At 33.9% G+C, this 6522-nt stretch overlaps 1 long non-coding RNA gene across 3 annotated transcripts; it reads left to right on the top strand.

The window, feature by feature from the left end:
- The first annotated feature begins 1810 nt into the window (after positions 1-1810).
- LOC145068971 (uncharacterized) lies at positions 1811-5003 on the top strand. 3 transcript variants are annotated; one of them, XR_013689190.1, is made up of 8 exons: positions 1811-2026; positions 2409-3064; positions 3146-3369; positions 3449-3607; positions 3694-3769; positions 3860-4408; positions 4493-4657; positions 4746-5003. It is a non-coding gene; the product is annotated as an uncharacterized LOC145068971 (long non-coding RNA). The 3 variants fall into 3 exon arrangements; XR_013689189.1 differs by having other exon boundaries at positions 2409-3369; XR_013689191.1 differs by having other exon boundaries at positions 2419-3369.
- The last annotated feature ends 1519 nt before the right edge of the window (positions 5004-6522 follow it).

The raw sequence follows: 6522 nt of genomic DNA on the forward strand, positions 1-6522 counted from the left end.
ATATTCATATTCTTACAAAATGAACGGATTCATTCTTACAAAATCCGTTTCTCATTCTTAATTATTCTTAATGCCTTTCACTTAATCGTTTTCATTCCTTGTAATTTTTCTTGTTTTCCTTATTCTTTGTTTTTTTATATAAGTAAATTTTTAATTGCTTCTTTGCACACTAATAGAAAAAACCGCCCTTTAATGACGCGCAAACAATGACACTTGCTGATAGAGGACGCGCATTTGTATGTGCCCTAAAAAATAATGTCAATTTTGCAAAATTTGAATGATAGTGGACACTCATTTGTGCGTGCCCTAAAATTAGTGTCAGAAAAGGAAAAAAAAAAGAAATGCGGAGGTCGCCTTTCATAAAATATGCGACCTCTAAATGTGTCGCTTTATAATTTTAATGAAACACGCGCTTTTAAGGCGGGATGTCACCCGCCTATTAAATCCCAAAAATTAAAACCCCCGCCTCTTCCAACTAGCAAGAAAAAGCCCTAGGGCCTTCGTCTACATGGCCGCCGCTTTAGAGAACGGTACCGTTGATATCTCTATTGAAGATGTGGTACCATTGATATCTCTACCGTAACAACAACCACCATCAATATATCCAGAAGCATCAGCTTGTGCCATTACACCTCATACCGTCTTCCCTGCAAACCATCGAACCATCGACTGCCATAAAATCAGCATCGACTGCTATCTCACTTCACCTTTCTTCATCTAACAGAGCAGAAGGAAGAGGGAGATGGGGAACATAAAAGGGTCGAATAACAAAATCACAGGGACCGATATTGATATTAATTCTAGGGATTTTTTAAGACTCAAAACACTCGCTCACTTAGTGCTCTATACCATCGATCCGGCGACCTGGCCTCACCTTCCGACAACCCCTTACTCACTTCTCCTCATCGATGATCTCATGCTCACCTGACCTCAATTTCATCTTCTCGTAGAAGACTATGTGATCTCAATTTCATCTTCTCCCTCTTCTCTTATTGTCCCGACAGCAACTACAGGTTCGATTGATGCTTATTCGAATTTTCTATATATTTTCCAATTATATATACGTGAATATTATAATCTATTTTTTCTCATCCTCCATTGTGAAGTATTTAATCTCTGAACAAATTTCAGCAAGTTGAAATATATCTATCAAGTTCGGTAACTGAGGCTGTAACATATTAGCCTCTTTTATTGGGGTTTCAATGAAAGATAAATCAGATTCAGAAGTATCACAAAGCTGATATGCAGCACGAGCTCCTTCAATATCTCCTGCTTTCTATTTCTATACACATTATTTCTTAAAATTGGTAAGCAATGTGGTTTTTGTTGTTTTTGGGCAACCTGTTACACTGTTTCTTTTCTTTTGACTTGGGTATCTCCTCTTCAATTGCTATATATATATATATATATATATATATATATATATATATATATATATAAGTGTGTGTTTGTTTATTTACTTAATCTTATTATTATGTAAGAGCAAGGGCAGTAAAGCTTAATATGGGTTGTGGAGAAGGAGAAGGGAATCTGCTTGAAGGGCGGGACATCCATATACATTTCCCAGCAGGATCAGTTCCAGAAGATGGACCCTCGGTTGGTGTGACTTTGGTGACCTATAATGGAAACCAAGTAGTTTCGTCTATGTCTATGTCTTTGCTAGGTGCCAAATACTATATATATATATATATATATATATATATATATATATATATATATATATATATATATATATATATATATAATACATGCACATCTTGGTGACTCTTTTACCTTTTCTTTGACTATATATTATGATCAGATTCTCATTTTAGACATTAAAAGAGATATGTGCAGATGAAAGGAGCTCTATTATTTTGTCCAGCACAGTGCCGATCAATTTGAGAGGCTATTAAAAGAGATATGTGCAGATGAAGATGGAGATCTTTTAATTGATTCATCAATAAAAAGGATTCCAAAAGTTTTTGTTGTATCAACTTTAGTCAACGTGGCACCAGCTCAGCCGTTTATATTTCGTAATTATCAGGTTCTTATTTTGCACTAATTATTAATTAAAGTTGCTTCCTAATGGAAAATAAACAATCATTGACATTATTTCTATTTAAAATCTAGTACCCTGTTGGCACACAAGAAGTTCCTTTGACAATGTCAGACATTTTTTCAACCACTGCAACTATTGTGCTCAAGTTGGGTATAAAAGGAGTGCTTACATGGGAAGCTATAGACATGATTTATGGGAAGCTATAAGAGCATCATCTGCTGCTCCATATTATCTTGATGATTACTCTGATGGTATAAACCCTAAACTCTAAACCTTGAACTTATAATTGTAACATCTTGTTGAGTAACTTGTAAAAATATAAAAAAGCTGACATTTTTCATTTATATATATCATCTATCTTGTCCAGGTGTATTTAGGTGGAAAGATGGTGCTATTGTGGCAAATAACCCTACAATATTTGCAATACGTGAAGCACACCATCTATGGCCATATGCAAAAATCGACGCTCTTGTTTCAATCGGTTGTTGTTCTGTTCCAATCCAGGTGAAAATAATGTTATGTTAAATCTGTTTATTGTGTGAAATTAATGCTACAACATATCATGAATGACTTAAATAGCTAAATTGATATCATACTTTATGTTGTTTTAACAGTTGATGAACGTTGTGATATGGAGTTGGATGAAACGGACCACACAGTCTGGCTTAAGTTGGAGGCATCTACAGAGGAGTATATCCAGAACAATTCTACAGCTTTTAAAAAAGTATGTGAGAGATTATTGTTGAACCATAGTGATGAAAAGGTTTTGGATAATCTCACCTCTCAACCTTCTTTGAAGTCAAGGGGTCCAAATACATGTATAATTATTGTAGCATCCTACTTTCATTTCTCTTTATTATAATATTGTGCTTTGAAAAATCCTTCCAGTCCTCCGGAATCACCCACTGTCCCCAGACAGCTTTACCTGCCTGTTAGAATATTGCATCAGAAATTACATAATTCTCCTCAGGTTGGTGCTGTTCACCTGGCTCTCCAAAATGATACCACTGGCTCCATATTAAGGTCCGTATTTCTCTTCCTTCAATCCTCCCTCTTTTTAATATTTGTATCCAACACTAATTATGTCATTATGAGAACTTGAAGAGCTTATGGTGAGTTGTGATGATGCCATGCCACCTGTCAACAAATTTGAGGTGGATGCCTTGGCAAATGTTTTAAAAGAAGCTGAATCTTTGAATGTTAACCAGTTTGGGTTTGTGAATTCTCATCTATCTGACTTGGAATCCGGTGAAGATGACTATCTGCATCAAGTGGATTCTTTTGTAGAAGTTGCAATCCAGAAGCAGAAAGAACGGTTGTCAATTGAGGTTAGTTTGATTTATGGAGATGTATATTTTATATTTATGTGTAGTATCTATACTTCATCTTACTTTTTTGAAGATACAGCTCAGCAAAGTTGATGCATGAATCATGCGAACTGTAATTGGAATGCAGCAGTTGGAATCTAAGCTCAGTCCTGCATCTTCAGGGTATACAAACCCTAAAAAATTGGCAATTGAAGGTGGAAGCAATGGTGGCCTACTTGTTGGAGCTTGCATTAATTAGGTATTATGCTAATTCAATAAAATTTTAAATCCTTAATAAATTATTCTTTGTTATTATTCATAAAACATTTTTTTTGGTTATGACAGAGGCCTGATCTATTCGAATGTGCACTTGCTCATGTTGGTGTAATGGACATGCTCAGGTTTCACAAGTTCACAATCGGTGAGTAATCTTGTTTTTTTTTAAACTAATTTAGTTAAAATTACAATTATACCCTTGTGTCATGGTTTTTGTTTTCTTTTTTTGTGGTAGGTCATGCGTGGACTTCTGACTATGGTTGTTCAGACAAAGAAGCCATGTATGGCTTACACATGGTCCTAGGACCTTACGTCATCACAAGCCACATGATCCTTTATACTTCTTGCAACTTATGACAAACATCTTATTTGCGTGTCACTAACTACCCAAAAATTCAAATTTCTATATAGCCACCAACCAAAAGTTCCACTTGTCTTAATAAATTAGCTTGAGGTTCTGCCCTCTTTCCCCAGTTCCACTTGTGAACTTAACATAATCCCCAGAAGTAACCTTTATTAAGGGTGGGGGTAGTCTATCTGAAAACTAAATAAAGCGTATTTCATCCGCCCTCCTTGGTAATGTTCACAAGGTAACTCTCAGGTTTGTGGCTTTACTTTAAATTCAAGCACATTCAACCCAAACTACAAACTACTATTAGTCAAAACAGCAAATTCCAGCTACTGTAACAACAATACCCGTAAGACTATCATCATACTTCACGTATCTTACTCTTTACTTGATTTTGGACTCATAGTTGTGCCTCTAGTAAAGTATTTCATGCAGGTTCGTATATTTATGAGTTTCTATTGATTGTTACCATGTCCATGCATGAGATCTTTATTTTCCCCTATTTCGACTTTTCTTTAGGCACTCCTAGAAGTTTTGGCAGAGAATGATGCCACAGAGAAGTAGGATGTTGCAAGAGAAGCTTTTCTAGCAGAACTTGCTCTAGAATATAAAAAGGGGACTGTTAATGATAAGCTAAAAGATGAAATAAATAACAGGGATTACAGAAAAATAAAGGATTCTAAGGTTCGAAACAAATGAGTGCTACTTATGTTCTAATGTTCTATAAAACAATGGATTGGGATGCTTGCAAATAATCTTGTTATGTGTGCAGGCTATAAACAATAGTGAGCTACATATTTTAGCCCATGAGAATGCAGAATCTGTTGATGCAAATGAAGATGCTTTTAACCAACTGAAAGATGAAGCAATGCATAGAAAAATTGAGTTTTTGTGCTTATTTTTTAGGACAGATGATTGATAAAACTTGTACATTTTTTTTGATGCACAAAGTCAAAACTACTTGATGGTTAAGTTTTTGTGCAATGTATTGTATTTTTTTTTTGTATATGCATAAAGTTTACAAATTATCCATTTATGACATTGAACCCTTTGAGATTTATCCATTTGTCTACTATTGGAATGATTATTTGTATGACATTAACTTTTGTGCAATGTATTGTATTTTTTGTATATGGTATTTTATTTTCTATTATGAGACATGAAATGCAAATTTAATTTCAAAATTAGTAAATCTATAAATATTATTTTTTTAAAAAAATTTAAAATTACGATACGCAGAAATGTGTGTCATCTTCATTTATGACATGGCCTTTCTTGACAACGGCTTTAATGATACGCATTGCGTGTCATAAATGCGCTTCGTCTATAGAGGACGCGCAAAAGCTCGTCGTCTCTCTTTATGATAGGGTCTTCCTTGACGTGCATTTGCGTGTCGTCTGAGCGTTTTACGACGCGCAATGAGCGTCGTAAAAGGCTGTTTTTCTAGTAGTGGCAACAGGGTGGGGCTTGATTATCACTTTTTTGATACAAGAACACACAAATACATACAAGAGAAATGCCTTTAATCGAGTTCAAAAACAAGTATATATTCTGCCAAGAATTACATTCTTATGAGAATATATCACATTTTTGTAAGAATAGTTAAAATCAAGTCGATTATCTTGACCATTCAAGAAGATTAAGTGCGTTTGTTCAAAAATTGTATACTTAAGAATGCTATTCTTTTAAGAATTTTATTCATTTCTTATGACATTCTATTACAATATGTATAACTGTATTATAATATATAAAACTATTATTTTGTAAGAACATGTATGAATCTATATTTAAGTTCGAATGCCTACAAATATATAAGAACGTGGTTATATTCAACTGATGGTTCGAGAATATATTTCTTATTCAAGAAGTTCATTTAATCAAAATACAGAAAAACACAACCATTTATCTACTAATATTTAGAAAAAACATTACATTTTGTTTATATGCAGAAAAAACCTTACATTTTCAATTACCTTTCACGTTAACCTAAATATTCGTGTTTTTTTTATAGATTACCTGTTGTTTTGTGACATGACATTTATCTTTTTTTCGTGTTTAGGTTAACATGAAAACAAAATAAATGACGTTGTCTCTTTTCTAACGTAAAACATGAGAAATAGACCATTTGTCCAACAACCATTTACTCAAACAAAAATAAGTGACGTCGCTTAGTTCTTTTTTCCATGTCAACCTAAAAACAAAAAGATAAACGACATAACACAAAACAACCGGTAATATCTTAGAAAAAATGAATATTTGGGTAAATCTGAAAGTTTAATGAAAAAATAAGGGTTTTCTGCATATAAACAAAATGTAAGGGTTTTTGAATGCTGATAGAAAAAAATTGAAACGGCAAATCTAACCTACTCTTAAACTACATCTTAAATCCACCTATGTCCACAACAGGACTTGAACCCTCAACCACAAGGAGGGAGGGCAACTGTGTGACATCCCCAGAATCTCGGCTAGAAAAGACCGGTTTCATTTATGATTTTTAAACATTTTCAGAGTAAATCCTTTTGATTTTTAAAAGAGATGCGGAATTTGTT

The sequence above is a fragment of the Lactuca serriola genome, chromosome 8 (genome assembly GCF_051521515.1).
Source record: "Lactuca serriola cultivar US96UC23 chromosome 8, Lser_US96UC23_V15, whole genome shotgun sequence".
Classification (NCBI taxonomy): domain Eukaryota; kingdom Viridiplantae; phylum Streptophyta; class Magnoliopsida; order Asterales; family Asteraceae; genus Lactuca; species Lactuca serriola.